Source organism: Leptonotus elevatus, chromosome 4 (assembly GCF_054856555.1).
Source record: "Leptonotus elevatus isolate MCC_2025b chromosome 4, RoL_Lele_1.0, whole genome shotgun sequence".
In the NCBI taxonomy this organism is placed as follows: Eukaryota; Metazoa; Chordata; class Actinopteri; order Syngnathiformes; family Syngnathidae; genus Leptonotus; species Leptonotus elevatus.
Genome location: NC_141242.1, coordinates 27,976,057 through 27,995,591, shown reverse-complemented (window position 1 = coordinate 27,995,591; position 19,535 = coordinate 27,976,057). Strand labels below are relative to the sequence as shown.

Sequence of the window (19,535 nt, the reverse complement as noted above, 5' to 3'; positions counted from 1 at the left end):
TCAATAATGTGCAAAACAACAGTTAACAGAAAACACCACTAACCCCAACCTCCATCTCCTAATAATATTTGCTAAGCAACTATCCATGCTGATCACGTGTCAGTCTGTTGAGTGTGGTGGTTTGCTGTTCACGCACGCATGCGCGCATCGACGTAAATCGTCATACAGTGAGACGGAGCCGCAGGACAGAACTCCGTGGAATACGAATAAATAAATAATAGATATCGGTGGAAACTGATTACGCTACACAAGGACATTGGAAGGATTCAAAAGCACTTTATTAGACTTGTTATTGTTCACACTTGTGTATGTAAATCTGAAGTTAGTAGATGACAGTGTGGCAGCCTGGAAGGATATTTAACAGGGTTTTTTTTTTTTTTTTTACAGTTGCGTTGCCGTCATATTTTCGGAACAGAAGCACCGTTACAAATAGTTCCGGTCCCAAAATTTTGACCAAAACTGCGTTCCGGACAGTTCCGGCCCACTTTCTCCCCTGCGTAAGAATATGTTGTGATGCAGCACAAGAAGGCATGCAAAGTTACGGACGTACTTTCTGGTCTTCATGTGATTGATATTTAGTGTGTTGTAAAGTTGTTGTTTTTTTATTAAATGTGTTTATCATACAAATATTTACTTTAGTTTTGACATTTCAAGGTTGACAGATGGCTCACAATGAACTACAGTTGCCCTTTATCTATTGCTGGCTTACAGTTTTTATTTTTAAATAATTAATGTATTTACATGCTCTCATTGTCCTTTAATATGAAATACTTTTACTAAAATTTAGATTACATTTTTGTGACTGTCATGGAATGACATGAAAATGACTTTTTCAAAATTGCGTACACACTTTAAATCACACTGCTCCTCTATTCTTAGTTTTTTAGTCATAATTCTATTTATTCTGTAGAACTTTTGTTTTAAATTTAGTTTTTAACTGTTGTACAGCGTCCTTGAGGGTCTTGAAAGGTGCTTCAAGTGAAATGAATGATTATTATTAGTAGTAGTAGTAATAGTAGTAGTAGAGGTGGGCATGGTCATTGATTGGAATTGATGATTGATGTGTGTCTGGAGGTTTGGAGGCCTGGGGGCGGCGGGGGCTGGGTTGTGGTGGGTGGCAGGTGGCAGGTGGGGTGGGGGCGTGGGGACTGTGGGCCGGTGGGGTGCCTGACGGGCCTGCCATGCCCCGTTCTGCTGTGTTGGGCTTGGGGCGCGGGCCATGTTGGGGTGGGGGGCGCTCCTGGCTCCTGGGTTTGCTCTCTGGCCAGTGGCCCCTACGGGGCCCAGGGGTTGTACCTTGGCGCTGCCATGACCTGGGGAGCCCTGGGGGGTTGTGTTTGCTCTGTCCTGGCCAGGGTCGACGGCTCCCCTCTTTGGTGGAGGTTTTCATGCATGCCAGATCCAGCACACCAGCATCTACCAAAATTCAAACACAATCTACTTCTTCCTCTGGTCGTTGAATCGGTGGAGGCTGATGTCTGTGGATCTCACTCTGCTTCATCTATCCTTCCTTCCTTTCCTCAGTCTTTCCTTTGGTCTCTTGAGGTCTCCCTAATTTGTTGGAATGTAGATGTTTCTAGGGTTGGTGAAAGATTCTGGTTGGTAACCCGGTGGGTAGTAGGTGATGTCTGGTCGGTGCTGGATTTCACTTTTCTTTATTTTCTTTGATCCTTCCTCTGGTCTCCTGACAACCTCGCGACTCTAGCTTGATTCTGAAGTATTCGGTTTAGGTGAACGGTATGTGATTTTTGATAGGTTTTAGGTGAATTAATGAGCACACACTCACACGCATGCACATATGCACACCCACACCCGCATTTGCACATACTCACGCACATACTCACACACATACAAAAAAAAGAAAATGAGAAAAAAAGAGAGAGAACAATGATGATGACATTGAATCGGTAAGATTACCGAATGATCAATACTCACACTTATACAAAAAAAAGAAAATGAGAAAGAAAGAAAGAAAAAAAGAGAGAGAACAATGATGATGACATTGAATCGGTAAGATTACCGAATGATCAATACTGAGCTCTCTCTCAAAAAGAGGAAAAAAAATTTTACAAAAAAAATAAAGAGTAATAGATAATAATAGAGTGGCAATATATGGGTAAAGGTCTAAAAATAGTCACTCTTTCAGAAAAAAGGTTGGGTGTAATTGTAGTTGCCTCATTTGTCTTCCACTAAATCTGTAAGCGCAGGAATTTAATATGGGTGGCCACTGCATGTATGGTCTGGTTACAACACAAATTTTCTGTTGGAATGGAGACAAATTATGTTAAGCTGATCGTGTAAGGGATTGTTGTGAAACTGACTGCCTATAACTTTTTCTTTCTTCTGACCATAAATAGTCTCGAATGAGAACTGCAGCCTGTTGAGCTCAAGAATGTCTCCATTTCGACTTAAGACGAGAGCTAAATACAGAAATGATGAGAGGAGCAGCAGCTGTGATGCAAGATTTTTTTAAATGGAAACTGCTCCCGAGAGGTAACTCTGCTGATTCTCGCTGCTTTCATTATCCCCCCCCCTTTTTTTTGTATACTACAGACAAAAGCATATGTGGGCCAAAAATCATGCTTTGGATGACGACTGTCGACGTCACTCATGTCTCCCTGGCTAATCAACGTGTCCTATGGAGTGAAATCTGCAAGATAATCCTTTGTTAGCATAGCCATGACACGGTTTATAATTACCTCAGTACAGACATTTAAAATGTGTGCCATCACAACAAGAAATCATGCCTGACAAAGTAAACAAAACTTCAACCGATAGAAACAAGGCTGAACCATCAGCAGAGTAGAATGGCCAGGTAGTTCTACATTAACTACCGTATTTATTGCACTTAAAACCTTCGTCTTGTGTTAGGGTCGGCAGCAACCCGTTTTTAGGTTTAACATGCATAAAAGAACCATATAAATTAGTTTATTGCATCAAGGCTTTTTGACTTTGTCAGGAACCTCTATTTCAACAAAATAAAACAGAAAAAAAGGTTTTCACTAAATTCTAAAATGCTCTGGTTGAAATTATTACATTTGTGTTGTTAGGGTCGGTTTCGACCCAGTTATAAAAATAAGATTATAAAGCAATAATTAGAGCCAAAACTGGATTCATAATTGCACTGTCAGCCAACACACTGACAGCCAGCTCCTCTCCCAATCCTGTGAGCTGTAGGGGATTCTCATTTTGCCTTGTTTTCCAGTACACCTGCACAAAAAACAAAACAAACAGAGATGGGCATGTCCTGACATGTAAGGTCAATTCATTCATTTGAAGGGTCATTTGACTTGCAGAGTGCACATCTCCAATTTGCAGCATACAAACATGAGAAGAAGATTTACAGTGACCCAAGTTATGGATAATCTTTTTGATGAAAATGAGGAAGAGGACACAGAGCAGCATAGCGATGTGGATGAGCAGGTTTCTGAGGAGGAAGACAATGTGGAGTATCATCCAGAAAACACAGACATATCTGATGAGTCTGATGAGGAGGTCACTGGTGGCTGAAGCTCGTCCCACTGAAAGATTCAAGTCCAAAAATGGAAAGATCTTTTGGAGCTCAGTACCTCATGATGTACATGGCAGGGCAGCTGCTGCAAATGTCATAAAAATGACCCCTGGAATCACAAGGTTTGCTGTGACAAGAGTTAGTGACATCAAGACATGTTTCGAGCTATTCATGCCATTGTCACTAAAAAGAGTCATCATGGCTATGACAAAACTTGAAGGAAAAACAGTCCATGACGACATGTGGAAAGACATTGATGAAGAATATCTGGATGCTTACATTGGTTTTCTTCTTCTTGCTGGAGTGTACAGATCCTGCAATGAGGCCACTGATAGTCTCTGGGACGCATCGACAGGCAGAAATATTTTCCGGGCAACAATGTCACTTCAGACCTTCGAATGATATCAAGAGTCCTCAGATTTGACAACCGAAATAGCAGAGCAAAATCTGACAAGCTTGCCTCCATCAGGGTTGTCTGGGAGAGATGGACGCAACTCCTTCCACTGATGTTCAACCCAGGGCCAGAGGTGACAGTCGATGAACGTCTTGTCCCTTTCTGAGGAAAATGCCCCTTTCGGCAATACATACCCAGTAAGCCAGGGAAGTACGGCATAAAAATCTGGGCAGCCTGCGATGCAAAAACCAGCTATGCATGGAAGCTACAGATTTACACAGGCAAAGCTGCGAGTGGCATTCCTGAGAAAAAACAAGGAAAACGTGTGGTCCTCGATATGACTACTGGACTGGGTCACAATATCACTTGTGACAATTTTTTTACCAGCTATGACCTTGGACAAGAACTTCTCAGGAGGAAACTAACCATGGTGGGCACAGTGAAGAAAAATAAACCTGAGCTGCCTACTGAAATTTTGCAGGTGAAGGACAGGGCTCCACTTTCCTCAAAGTTTGCTTTTACAGACACAACCACTGTTGTCTCATATTGTCCAAAAAAAAACGGAATGTGATACTTATGTCTCCTCTTCACAAAGATGCAGTAAATATATATGGGTCGAAATCGACCCGTAACACCATAGATGTTACTATAGTCAATAATATTTAAATTAATAAATAAATAAAACAAATTAATTTAATAGATGTGTTCTAATAGCCCCCAGTAATAGTCAGGTAACACAACAACCTTTTATTTATTTATATAATTCTCTTGGTGTTTATTTTACCATTTTTTAAAAATGAAATCAAGGGGTATACTGACAAAAAAGGCCCAGAAGTCCACACCAAAAACATTAAAACTAATATTTTCATGGATAAGGAAGCCTAACAAGCCAACCAAGAGATGAGAAATAAATTGGATGATATCTACTTGTTTTTAGTGTATTTTACAGCTGATTTAAGACACGGGTCGAAACCGACCCGTTAACATAAGAGAAAGTAACAGAAAGTTAACACAAGACGAAGGTTAAACTGAGGAGGTTTATCCTGGTTTGTGTAGAAAACACACTGGCTCCGATTGGCTGCCAGGAGAAGGGGGAATATGGTTAATGGGAAAATATGGACACATTTTATAAAGAAATATTTTATAAAGAAATATTTCACTTCATGGTATCGCAGAATTGTTTCAGTCTGGTTTTAAAGCTCTTCATAGCACAGAGTCTGCTCTCCTGAGAGTATCAAATTATATATTTTTATCAACAGACTCTGGAAAATGTGTTGTTTTGGTTCTCGACTTGTCCTCTGCATTTTATACTGTAGATCATGACATTTTAATCTCTCGTCTTGAGCACTGTGTGGGCATTAAAGGTGTTGCCCTTGAATGGTTCCGGTCATACTTAAAGGATAGGAGCTTTTGTGTAAAAATTGACAATTTTGTGTCTCAAGCTCCTCTTCCACATGGGGTTCCACAGGGGTTAATTCTTGGTCCTCTTATTTGCTCTTTATTATACCTTGGTTCTGTTTTTAGAAAACATGGTATTTAATTTCATTTTTATGCTGATGATTGGCAGATCTATTTTCCCTTGGCCCAGTGATGTTGTCTGGACCAAGTACCTCTTCCTCTGCGAGTGTGGACCTTGGTCCACTAGTACCTTATCTCAGGGAGTGTGTCACGAATTTGGGTGTCAAGTTTGACTCTGATTTTAAATTTGAGAAACAGATCAGTTCTGTTGTACAGAAAAGTTTTTATTAGCTCCGCCAGATAGCCAAGGTGAAACCAGTTTTATCAAGACTGGACTTGGAAAAGTTAATTCATGCTTTTATTACAACTCGTCTTGATTATTGTAATTCTTTGTATGCGGGCATCAGTCAGACTGCTCTTGTCCGTCTGTAGCTTGTACAAAACTCTGCTGCTCGTCTGCTTACTCAGACCCATAAGCGTGAGCACATTACCCCTATTTTAGCATCACTTCATTGGCTCCCTGTGCACTACCGAATCAATTTTAAGCTTCTGTTATTTCTTTTTAAATGTTTGAATAATCTTGCGCCCCCCTATTGATCAGAGCTGCTTCACCCTTACTGCCCAACCCGATCCTTAAGATCAGCTGACTAGTTGCTTCTGGCAGTTCCTAAAACAAGGCGAAAGCTTAGAGGTGACAGAGCGTTCGCGACTGGTGCTCACAAGCTGTGGAATCAATTACCGCTAAGTGTAAGACAGGCCTCTTCGCTCCTGGTCTTTAAATTACGTCTAAAAGCACACTACTTTTCTCCGGCCTAACACATAGTAACTTGTCTGGTATGATATTTACAAGCAGCAAACTGGCAAAAACCAGTTTATTTTATTTTATTTTATGTGTTATGTGATTTTTAAGTATGTCTTATTTTCCTGTTTTTATGTGTGCAGCACTTTGGTTCCCCTGTGGATTTTTAAATGTGCTATACAAATAAAGTTGATTTGATTTGATTCATATATACATACTGTAGAACTGGGTTATGTATGTTGTTAGTTGAATGTTTTATTTTGCTGAGACACGTATTTATATATATATATATATATATATATATATATATATATATATATATATATATATATATATATATATATATTTATTTATAGGAGCTCACAGCGGCATGGCAGCCCATCTTCCAGATATCTGTGGACTCACACTCCATTCCCAGTCTCTGGAAAAAATCAGTAATCACCCCGGTTCCTAAAAAACAATGTCCTGTGGTCAATAATGACTTCAGGCCCGTGGCTCTAACTTCTATTGTCATGAAGTGTTTCGAGAGGCTGATGGTGACTCTGCTCAGGGGGGAGGTGGATGCACACTTAGACTCCCTTCAGTTTGCCTATAAGCAGGGTCGCGGCACTGACGATGCTATCAACAGCATCACACATCTGGTCAGCAAACACCTAGACGGCCCTAAAGCTTATGCACGTGTGTTGTTCGTTGACTTTAGCTCAGCGTTCAACACAATGCAGCCGCACCTGCTTTTGGGTAAACTGAAGGAGATTAATGTGAACCCGTACATCTCGAGGTGGTATCACTCCTTCCTGACACAGCGCACACAGCAAGTCAGGGTCAACAGCTCCCTCTCGGAACCCAGATTGATAAGCACAGGCGCCCCACAGGGCTGCGTCAGCTCCCCGGTCCTCTTCACGTTGTACACAAATGATTGTGTGACATCACACCCAGAGAACTTTATCATTAAGTTCTCTGATGACACAGCTATCGTCAGCTTGCTGCAGGCCGGTGGTAGCCCACTGGACTATTTCTCAGAAATAGAGAAATTTGTCCAGTGGTGTGACCAGAATCATCTTGTGCTCAATGTGGGGAAGACAGAAGAAGTGATATTTGATCCAAAAGCTGTTGGTGACCACAGGCCAGTCGTCATTAAAAGCAATCACATCAGCCAGGTGGGTTCATACAGGTATCTGGGGGTCCACATTGACAACACACTCAGCTGGAGGGTACATGTTGGAAGTCTCTGCTCCAAACTCCAACAGCGTCTCTATTTCCTACGCAGACTTAGGGTCTATGGAGTGGAGCAGAGGATCATGCTGTTGTTCTACCGGGCTGCATTGGAAAGTATCATCAGATACGGCATTGCGGCCTGGTACGGCAACCTGACTGTGCAGTCAAGGTCACAGATTGCCGGTCTGGTGCGGACTGCCATGAAGCTCATGGGGGTCAGGAATCATCCTTCCCTACAGATGCTTTATGAGCGGTCCGTCACCGGACTGGCACAGAAAATTGTTACTGACCCGACTCACATTCTGCATCATGAGTTCCAGCTACTGCCTTCCGGCAGGAGATTCGGGGCCCCCAGAACCAGGCTGAACCGCTACAAGAACTCATTCCTGCCGACATCCATCAAACTGCTTAACAACCGACATTAACTCAGTACAATAGATATATGGTGCAATGTTGTGTGTGTGGAATATATGCAGCCGTGCTGTACATACTCATGTGTATATATATATATATATATATATATATATATATATATATATATATATATATATATATATATATATTTAGGGGTGTGTGCAGTCCTCATGTATGTACTTCTCTACACATGTATACTTCTGTGAAGATTTCTTATTGCTGCACTTCTTATTTAACTTTAATTTTATCTCTTTCTATTCTGTTGTTTCTTCTTTACTGTAACTGCAGCTGGACAGAGTCCAGGAAAAAGTTCCCCACGGGGAAAATAAAAGTATATCGTATCGTATCGTATTTCCGAAGGGGGGAAGTGAGCAGTTGAGAAGGAGGCAAACGTTAGCAAGAGGCCTCTTGCACGTACCTGATCTTAGTGTCATTGTGGCCTACAGTAGTCGCTGCAGCCAACATTTGGTACTGTCAACTTCCATAGGATTGGAGCACTTTACGCCGGTTGGCCTTCCTGCATCATTTCTCCTTTTACATTAACATATACAGTTAAAGGGACAGTAACATGAAAAAAACAACTTTTTGGAGGTTTCAGACATGTTAAAATGCTAATTCCTTCCGTGATGTTTTCCTCCATTAGTCCATCTATGAGAAATTGTTTGTCATTCTGCTCTCCAAGCACCAGCCCCTCCCAACCCGAGAAAATGAGAGAGTGCTCACTCTATGACGTCATCAGGTGCGGACCCACCCCTGCACCACCTATGCTGACTAAACACACGGCCACTTTTTCTGAGACCTCCATGCTCGCAGGATAGTGATAGAACTAGTAAACATTCAAAGCAATCAATTATCCTTCACATTTGCAATGCCAAAGTGCAATGACAATTGGCCGTCTTAAATTCTCAGGTGGCTGACACTTGTGTAAACTACAAATATTTTTTTTTGCACTGATGAACCTAGCCGAATGAATGGTGAAGTGGCCAGCATGCTCACCCTGAAAGCAGAAGGTTTGGGTTCGTGTCCCACTCAAGGTTGTTTTTTTTCTTCTCCCCGCCCCTCCTACTTCACTACGATTATTTGCGGCAAAGGGGTCATTTTGTTTCAAATGTTTATTGATTATTATTTATATTTTTGGGGGAAAATACCTAATATTTCCTAAAAAATGTCATCGCCATGGTGTCAAAGGTAAGATTTAATCATTATATTTCTATAATTAACTGTGGAAGGGCTTAAAATACTGAGATACATCCGCTTTAAAACAATCATCAAAATGTTACTGTATTTTATATGGAGACAAATGTTTCGAGGTGAATAGAAGAAATGTTCAATGTTGTTCTATTGGAGGTGTTGTAATGTGAAGATGCTCGCAAGATAGTGATAAAAGTGATTAAAAAAAGTACCCTTTAGCAGTAAACATTCAAAGCAATCAATGATCCTTCACATTTGCAATGCCAAAGTGCAATGACAATTGGCCGTCTTAAATTCCCAGGGTGGCTGACACTTGTGTAAACTACAAATATTTTTTTTGCACTAAAAAACCCAGCTGAATGAATGGTGAAGTGGTCAGCATACTCACCCTGTAAGCAGAAGATCTGGGTTTGTGTCCCACTGAGGGTCTTTTTTTTCTCCCCTCCTCCTCCACTACGAGCACTTGCGGCAAAGGAATAGTTTTGTTTCAAATGTTTATTGAAGAATTTAACATCCATCCAATTTCCACATTTAAAGAAGACGCGGTTGTACTGCAAGGTCTTGCATAGCAGAGGAGTGCTCGAATGCAGCGCTCCAGAGTTTTGTGGGCGGTGCATGCATCAGCCGGCTCGGACGAGAGGGGCACGACAATCACACGGGGGGAGGCGGGGTTATACTGAACCGGGCATTATACTTCCGCGTTAGAAAAATAGCCAGCAAAATACCTAATATTTTCTAAAAAAATTAATCGCCATGGTGTCAAAGGTAAGATTTAATCATTATATATCTGTCTATAATTAACTGTGGAAAGGCTAAAAATGCTGAGAGACATCCCCTTTAAAACAATCATCAAAATGTAACTCTGTATTTTATATTGAGACAAAAGTTTGAAGGTGATTCAAAAAATTTTTTCCAGTGTTGTTCAATTGGAGGTGTTGTAATGGGACGTCATCAGAAGGTGCACAGGACCCAAATGCAATTACAAAAGTCATGAATGATTAAATAAAAAGGCTATTGTAAAGATACCTTCTTGCCGGACAAGGGATGCAAATTAGTCAAACGGCTATAATCCCATACATATTTACATTTGCAAATGTTCATTAATATGTTCTATCCCATTTTTTTTTAAACAAACAAATATGACAGTGGTGACGTGTGCTGTAGGTGTGACTACATCAGGGATCAGCTCTGGACAGGATGATAGACGAGGTTAGACAGGAATCTCCATGGACTATGATGTTTGCTGATGACATTGTGATCTGTAGTGAGAGCAGGGAACAGGTGGAGGAGAAGCTAGAGGCGTGGAGGTTTGCCCTGGAAAGGAGAGGAATGAAGGTTAGCTGTAGCAAGATGGAGTATCTGTGTGTGAATGGGAGGGACCCAAGTGGAAGAGTGAGATTACTGGGAGAAGGAGTTTAAGTATTTAGGGTCAAAGGTCCAGAGCAATGGAGAGTGGGGAAAAGAAGTGAAGTGAAGAAGCGTGGGCAGGCAGGCTGGAACGGATGGAGAAGAGTGTCAGGTGTGATGTGTGAGAGAAGAGTTTCAGCTAAAATGAAAGGAAAGGAAAGGTTTATAAAACTGTGGTGAGACCAGCGAGGTCTGGAGACAGTGCCACTGAGGAAAAGACAGGAGGCAGAGCTGAAGGTGGCAGAGATGATAATGCAGAGGTTCTCTTTGAGAGTGACCAGGATGGATAGAATCAGGAATGAATACATCAGAGGGACAGCACATTATAAAGGCTTTGGAGGTAAAGTCAGAGAGGCCAGACTGAGATGGTTTGGACAGAGGAGAGATAGTCAGAAAAATGCTGAGTTTCCAAATGCCAGGCAGGAGGTCTAGAGGAAGACCAAAGAGGAGGTTTATGGATGAAGTTAAATAGGACATGGAGGTAGTTGGTGTGAGAGCAGAGGTTGCAGAGGACAGGGTTAGATGGAGGCAACTGATTCGCTGTGGTGACTCCTGAAGGGAAAAGCCGAAAGGAAAAGAAGAAGAAGAAATAAAATCTGGCCAATTGGAAATAGAAACTGAGATGAATGAAAAGCAAGATTTCTGAAAGAGAGGTAATTTAAATTATTTCCACTCTTAACAATTCTAATGCCAAGGATGTTTATAGACTTGACACAATTTTTTTAAAACAACATGTGGAGTCACTGGCTAATTCCATCAGGCAACTGGTAAACCTGTCCATCAGACTCTATGGTTCCGTCCAACTGGAAGGTGAGCAGCGTTATTCCAATTTTCAAATCTGGAAGTAAAATTGAACTCAGTAACTACAGACCAATTAGCATTCTTCCTGTTATCTGTAAAATAATAGAAAAATGGATAGCCACTCAGCTAGTAGATCATCTCAATTATGGTCTTACACATCTCAATCTGATGCAGTTTGGCTTCCGTGCTCACCATTCCACTGAGTCGGCCATAACAATGCTAATAGAAAAAAACAAATGTCTTAGATAAGAATAACTGTGGGAGCCGTTTTCCTAGACCTTAAAAGGGCCTTGACACGGTTAATCATGAGCAGTGTTGGGAACGTTACTTTAAAAAAGTAATTAGCTATAGTTACTCATTACTTGCTTAAAAAAGTAACTGAGTTAGTAATTGAATTACTTCATAATAAAAGGAACTCATTACCAGGCAAAGTAAATAGTTAGTTCCACCACTTAAAAAAAGTCTCATATCAAACAATTTGGATTTTTTATGTTTTTAAAGCATATTATTATTTTTATTATTATATATTATTATTATTATATTTTTAAACAAGGAATTCAAATTATGTCCAGGCTATATAGGGTGTTTTCATTTATTTTTGTGAGTATTTATGTCACACAAATGCCTCACTCCATAATATGACACATCATACAATAATAATAATAATAATAATAATAATAATAATAATAATAATAATAATTCATTAAATTTGGAGTGGTAATGTATGTTCTACCACTGCCAGTTATTACAGCAATCCAGCAAAAAATTCCAGCAAATTAGACATGTTGAATCGGCGTCGGGGGCATTTGATCACTGTGATTGGCTGTTAGCTAGCAAATTAGCGCACGGGGCAAGAAGAGCAGGTGACAATGCGGATAAACAGTACTCAACTCAACTTTATGGTTTTTCAGGACAGCACACGTGAATATTAAAGTCCCCCATAAAGAGGATATGATCATATTTCAGCATTTGCAAAGTCGTTTAAAAAGTCCTTATTTTATTTTATAGTAAATGACACAGCACAGCACAGTGACAGTTGGGCCGACTTCAAAGAAAGTGGCTTCAAAGCTGTGATCGATGTGGTCAATAGACATCGTTTACATTTAAATGTGTTTTCGGCCCGACGTCGAATAAATGACTCTCCAGACCTGTCTCCATCTCTTCTCTGGGAAGCTGGGAAAGCTGTGTTTTTAATTGGGGAGGAGCTGGCTTTGGTGAGTGAGTTCAGATACCTGGGAGTCAAAGTGAAATCCACACTATCCTTCAGGAAACACATAAAAAAGTGACTAACTCTGTGAACTACAAACCGGAAAACTTCAGACAGATAAGGATTTCATTAACCAGCAGCACAGCTCTGATGTTTTTACACTGTATGATCCTTTCACATATAGACTACTGCTTAACTAGCTGGTCTCTGGCATCTGCTTCTGCACTCAAACCAATAGAATCTCTCTATAAAAAGCACTGAAGACTCAAGACAAAAAAACTCTCTCATATCACATATGCAGTGTTCTCAAAAAGCACAACTTTTTAAGCTTCCATAGCTTTAGGACTTTAAGATTTGCCTGCTTTATATATAAGTGTCTCCATGGTCTTGCTTCAACGCCACTCAAAGAATTTTTTAAAAAAATGACTTTTTTGGAACAGTCAAGTCTAACTTCCACAATTAGGGAATGTCCCACATACTCATCCTTCAAAGGTAACTTTAAATGTTGGCTGAAGGACAATCAGAAGTGCGACCATTAACTCTTTTTATATTGTTTTGTTTTTATCTTATCCTCTTACTATGACATTCTGTTGTCTTATTGCAATGTTCTTATTTGTTTTATATTGACTTTGTATTGCTTTGTGATGTGCATTTTAATGTGTTTATGTATAGGGGACTACAGATGCAAATTAGCAACTGCTGCATTGTCCCTTTCAAATGAAAATGAAATGAAAATAAAACTTATTAAATTAATAATTTAAAATAAAAAAGGTGCAAATATATAAATTTAAACTCAAAATTAGTGTAATAATTGAAATTGTAATTGGATTTCGATTAATTGCACGGCACTATTTTGAACCATTCGAAGGTTTTATTCATAGCCTTAATTTGTAAGGCTACAAATAAATGGTAGGCTACTTCATTTACATAGCGTTTTCCCACCGGATTGTGATCTTGAATTAATTTAGAATTTATTGTGTAGGCTTTGCTGCTTGTGAATGTATAGTGCCCACTGTTGTGCCCCACTCAACTTTTCATGCCAGAGACGCCACTGCATAGGATAGCTTTAAATGACAATATTTGTACATGGAATTGACAGTTATGTTGTCAGTAGTTTATAGAATAAAAAAAAAGTAATAATCTTCCTAAAACATATGCTTATGAATAGCAAAATCATAAACTGATCATTTTCCAGTGGTCTCTTAATTATTTTCAGAGATGTAAGCTATATTTGATTCTCCTTAAAGTGAGCAAATTCCCACCAAGAATTTCCAAAGACAGATGTTGATGGGGTTTTTTTTCGAGAAACATCCTGTCTCTGAGGACTGAGAAGGCAATCACAGGTGAGAAATCACTGCTGTCAACAACTGCACCACATAAGACATAGGTGTCAAACTCCGGTCCTGGAGGGCCGCAGTGCTGCAGGTTTTGGATGTTTCCGTTCTCCAACATAGCTGATATATGATCAGCTCATCAGCAAGCTCTGCATAAGAATGATAACGATCCTGCTGATTGGAATCAGCTTGTGTTGGAAGAGGGAAACCTCCAAAACCTGCAGGACTACGCAGCCCTCCAGGACCGGAGTTTGACACCTATGACATAAGATGTCAAGTGTTTGGATGGTTCATAAAGTGATTAGTTCCAGTCTCATTGGAAAAGACCAGAGGGCACGTTTAATCAGTAGTCCTCTAAAGGACTACTGATTAAACGTGGTTGTGGTGGTGACTTTTTACCAGGTGGTAGATGTTTTGGTAGTGGAGGGGGGGAACAGGGGAACGGGGGAACAAATGCAAATGCCATGAAAGGTTTGCAGTGCTGGTGGAATGTGTTTGATTTACCTGTTCCTTGCAGGGGCTGAGAACATCACTGTTCTAATTAGAAACTGCTTCTGTGCTGTCTCATAGCAACCTATAAATAGAAATGTCCCAATTAAGCTCTATGGCTGTGATGGCTGCTACAAGTTTAGGCCTCTTTAACAGTGCAGTAAACACGTACAGTGTACAATATGTTTTACTTTGTTTCAGTGAGTGTTAAAACTTCAGGATGCAAAACTGTAATCCGGTAGTGGTCAAGCCAAGTGAATTTATTCATCATCTTTAGTGCTTACAGTTGCGGCTGAGCAAGAGTATATCCCACCAACTTTGGGCAAGACACAGGATACACCTTGGACTGGTCTCCAAACAGTTGTATGCCAGCCAAGTAAATATCTCAAATAAATACAACTTTTTAATATTTGGAAATATGGGTGCCATAACTGGGGAGTAATTCTGATTCTTATGAACAAAGAACCCAAATTGTATTTTCAATCAAAGTACGGTGGTGATATTTTTTCACAAGAACTCCAAATCACTGGCAGTGCTCTTGCTTGGAAATGCCACACATTAATCCCCAAAATGTATGTAGTATACAGTGGACCAACGCTATTACAGGGATAGGGACTGAGGCACCCTGCATATAGCAAAAATCTGTGTATTGTAAACACCCCAAAATTCTTGGAAAAAATTGGCATATACCTCCAATAAGTGTTTTCCATGAAAAATTAGTTAGGTAGTGACAGTATGTGTGTGTGTTATATATTTCAGTATGGCTTTATTAAGCCATTTGTGTAGAAACACATAGGAAATTGTTGGGGCATTACAATGTGTTACCAACAAATTTGATCAGGATAACAGATTAAAATGAAGGTTGTACCCGTTTTACAATTTTGTGAGTTCTTTGAGTCTCCTTCAATTAATGAGTTAATTGATTATTAATTTTATAATTAACCCTTATTGATTTAATAATCAATTATTAAACAATTAATGATTGATCTAATAATTAATTATTAAACAATTAATGATTGATCTAATAATTAATTATTAAACTATTAATTATTAAAACAATAATGGTTGATTATAAAATTAATAATCAATTGACTCTTTAATTGAAGGAGACTCAAACTTAATATTTAAATCACTTAGCAAGCCTGCGGAGCACCACATCTACAAATCCAATTCCCAAAAAGTTGGGACACACAAATTGTGAATACAAACTGAATGCAATTATGTGGAAGTGACAAATTTCAATATTTTGTTCAGAATAGAACATAGATGACAGGTCAAAAGTTTAAACTTAGAAAATGTAACATTTAAAGGGGAAAATATGTTGATTGTAAATTTCATGGTGCCAACAAATCTCAAAAAAGTTGGGACAGGTAGCAATAAGAGGCTAAGTCAATTGCACTTATAAAGTTACCACTAATGAGGTCCATTGACAACTTGATTGGAGTATAAAAAGAGCTTCTCGGAGTGGCAGTGTCTCTCAGAAGCGAAGATGGGTAGAGAATCACCACTTCCTCCAATGTTGCGCAGAAAGATAGTTGAGAAATATCAGAAAAGTGTTTACAAGCGGAAAAATTGCAAAAAGGTTGAAGTAATCATCATCTACAGTGCATAACATCATCCAAAGATTCAGAGAATCTGGAACAATCTCTGTGTGTAAGGGTCAAGGCCGAAAAATCATACTGGATGCCCATGATCTTCGGGCCCTTAAACGGCACTGCACCGTAATCAGGAATGCTTACTGTAAGAGAAATCACAGAAAGGGCTCAGTAATACTTCCAGAAGACATTGTGGGTGAACACAATTCACCGTGCCAGCCGCCGTTGCCAAATGACCTACAGTACAAAGAAGAAGCCATTTTTAAAGCAGACCAAAAAACGCAGGCGTTTCTCTGGGCCAGGGGTTATTTAAAATGGAGTGTGGCAAAGTGGAAACCTGTTTTGTGGTCAGACGAATCACGATTCGAAGTTCTTTGTGGAAAACGGGGGCGCTATATCATACTGACTAACGAGGACAAGGACAACCCAAGTTGTTATCAGCACTCAGTTTATAAGCCTGCATCTATGATCGTAGAGGGTTGCATGAGTGCGTGTGGCATGGGCAACTTCCACAACTGGAAAGGCATCGTCAATGCAGAAAGGTATATTCAGATTCGAGAACAACATATGCTCCCATCCAGGCATCATCACTTTTAGAAAAGATCTTGCATTTTTCAAAACGTTAATGCCAGACCACATGCAGCACCAATTACAACATCATGGCTGCGTAAGAAAAGGATCCAGGTACTGAAATTGCCAGCCTGCAGTCCACTTCTTTCACTTATAGAGCACATTTGGCGCATCATAAAGGGGAAGGTGCAACAAAGAAAGCCCAAGACAGTTGAACAGTTAGAGAGATATGTGTTAGACAAGAACAGGACAGCGTTCCTATTTCTAAACTTGAGAAACTTGTCTCCTCGATCCCCAGACGTTTGCAGACTATTGTAAGAAAAAGAGGGAATGCCTCACAGTGATGAAAATGGTCTTGTCCCAACTTTTTTTTTGATTTGTTGACACCATGGAATTTAAAATCAACATAGTTTTCCCTTAAAATGATACATTTTCTCAGTTTAAACTTTTGACCTGTTCTCTATGTTCTAATCTGAATATAATATTAAAATTTGGCACTTACACATAATTGCATTCAGTTTTTATTCACAATTTGTACAATGTCCCAACTTTTGGGGAATTGGGTTTGTATTTTTGATGATTTTATCAGGATAAAAGATGAGAACCTCATTGAATCAGTCATTAAAATTAAGTTTGTACTCTTTTTACAATTTAGTGAGTTCTTTGTTCATCTTCATCAGAGGTTAATATAAATTGATAAAACACACACACAGTACACATTCAGGTTTTGATTTTGTGCACATTCTAAGCTATTTGGGGAAATCTACTTGGAACTTAACTCTTTGACTGCCAAGCATTTTCAGAAAAGAGAACATGTGGGTGCCAGCTGATTTAAGCATTTTAACTGATCTTTCAAGGTCCACAGAAAATTTTGTGTTTGGACTATGGAAACACAGATACTACCAAATGAAAGATTGAACTCTCATCTTTCATCAAAAATAAAGTTTGTTTCTACCTTATTCAGTTTTTCAGTAATCAACAATAGAAAATAGGTTAGTTTCATCCAAATGCTCTGTTTTGGACCAAAATACGGAGAAATCAAGCTTTTGTGAAACGATATTATTTCATGCACTCTAGTGAATTTGACACCTTTTTTTTCCCATGAATGATGCCACAAACACCTAAACATTGCTTTACTTCTATAAAACACTACCACCAACAATGAAAAAGTGTTTTTTGATAGCAAAATACGTTTATTTACATTCAACAGTGTAACAATTTGACAAAACAATTTGGCAAACTATTTACAAATGTGTGCAACTGTGGTATTATTTACAATTGTGTGGATGTTTCAACTACACAGTTTTTCTTTTTGTGTGGTATATTGTGTAAAACTCCCCTGCGTGCAAGGGGACGCAGCAGGATTTGCACCACAGATTAGTTTCACTGCGATTGCCCTTCACGTGCAGACCCGACACTTTCTTGCCGGCCTTTTTTTCCGGGGAGTAGCAGGTATATACTGCAGTGTGTGTTTGGCCATGTTGTCATCAAGTCTACTCTCAGGATCATGATACGGTGACCTGGTGTTACGTCTGGCTTCCTCATGTCCTTCAGTTCCTATACCGGGTGGTAAGAGATGTTCTGATCCATCCTATCCACTCCATTCATGGTGGCATCGTAGTCCAGAACCAGTGTCTTCTCCGTGATCAGACTGTACCCACTCCTCCGATGAATATGCATTGGACTCGGGGTACTCTTCATCGTCCGATTGAACGTCTGCCTGTGCAGAAGTGCACCACGTTTTCCGCTGTTACATCGCTAGCCGGTGAGGCTTTACGACGTGATCGAAAACGCCGCGTCAACGCTTCCAACTTCGGCGTCAACCTCGGAGTCACCATCATCATCATCAATGTGCTCTTTAACATTGGTCGATGCTTTTCGTCTTTGAAAAAAATGCTCAAGCGTGAGCTGCTTGCAACCGGTCGCCATTTTCGCTTCCTCAGCCATTCTCCCCTCTAGCTCCGCCTCACGTCTTCTACTGACTCCTACCCGATCTTGTCCAAAGAGAGTCATCGCTGCCATCTAGTGCTCATAAATAGTCATAATACTAACTCGATCTGCTTGATACTTTCAGCACAGCTGGCCAAGGCTTTCCTCCACCCGTTTTAAAAAAAAAAAAAAAAACATAGTTAACGTCTTTTAACGTTTTTGGCGGCACTGATTTGGATTTTACTAAACATTATTAAACGTTTTTGTCGGTCAAAGAGTTAAAAGAAGCGAAATTAACAACTGTGATAGGAATTAAAAAGAAGAATTAAAATGATAAAGTAATCACAGAAAAAACTAAAACAAGAAAAGAGAAACGGTCTTAACCGAGGAGACGGGACTACTTAATCAAGCCACATAGGACCCACATTTAACTTGATTGTTTAACCCAATTGGATGCACCAATTTGTACAGTCTGGTTAATAATTGCAAAGTTGCACTTACAGATGGTCTCAGTTTGGCCCGAGAAGTGTAGACGTGTCCTTGAAGAAGAGATGCAGAGAGAGAGAGAGAGTTCATCCGGCTTCTCAGCTGAGCCTCACGGGAGTCGACCTGCTGCAGCCTCAGAGTGCCTGTATTGGCACAATCTGTTTTAGCCTTTGCAGGGACAAAAACAGCGTGTTTCGCTGGGCCTGTCGGGGAGTCATGGCCTCCGTGAGTTCGTCGCGTGTATTGATCATGCCATCCGTGTGCTGGTGGTCACGCCATCCGTGTGCTGGTGGTCACGCCAGCCGCGTGCTAGCCCTTTTGCTAACAGCCGTGCCAGATGAAGACTGGACCCCAGGGAGCAGGGGGGCCAGCAGTATGAAGAGCAGCCAAGCGAGCGTCCAAAGGGAAAAGAGAGAGAGAGACAAGCAGGAAGCCTGCTTTTTATAGCGGCTGGGTGGCGTCCTCACCAGGGGTCCGGTCTCGGTTTCCTACAGAGACCAAGGCAGAAATTTACCAGCCTTGGGGTGAGTTTTGGGTGAAGACTCATCAGATTTAATTTGAATTCCATGTTAACCGAGATTCTAAGGTCAAAATTCAATCAATGCAAACACGTACAGTTGAACACATCAGGAGAAATGTTACCTAGCTTACAACTGTTAAAACGTGCACACAAATGAAAGGTAAGTGGAGACTATGTCACTCAAAGGAGACATCTTCAAGATTATTCATGGGGTC

At 40.1% G+C, this 19,535-nt stretch overlaps 1 long non-coding RNA gene across 1 annotated transcript; it reads right to left on the bottom strand.

Annotated features, from left to right (window-relative positions):
* Window positions 1-9,748: 9,748 nt before the first annotated feature.
* Window positions 9,749-19,401, bottom strand: LOC147176463 (uncharacterized). Its single transcript, XR_015094660.1, has 3 exons — window positions 18,816-19,401; window positions 14,236-14,305; window positions 9,749-10,296 (listed from the first exon to the last, which is right to left on the bottom strand). It is a non-coding gene; the product is annotated as an uncharacterized LOC147176463 (long non-coding RNA).
* Window positions 19,402-19,535: the final 134 nt, after the last annotated feature.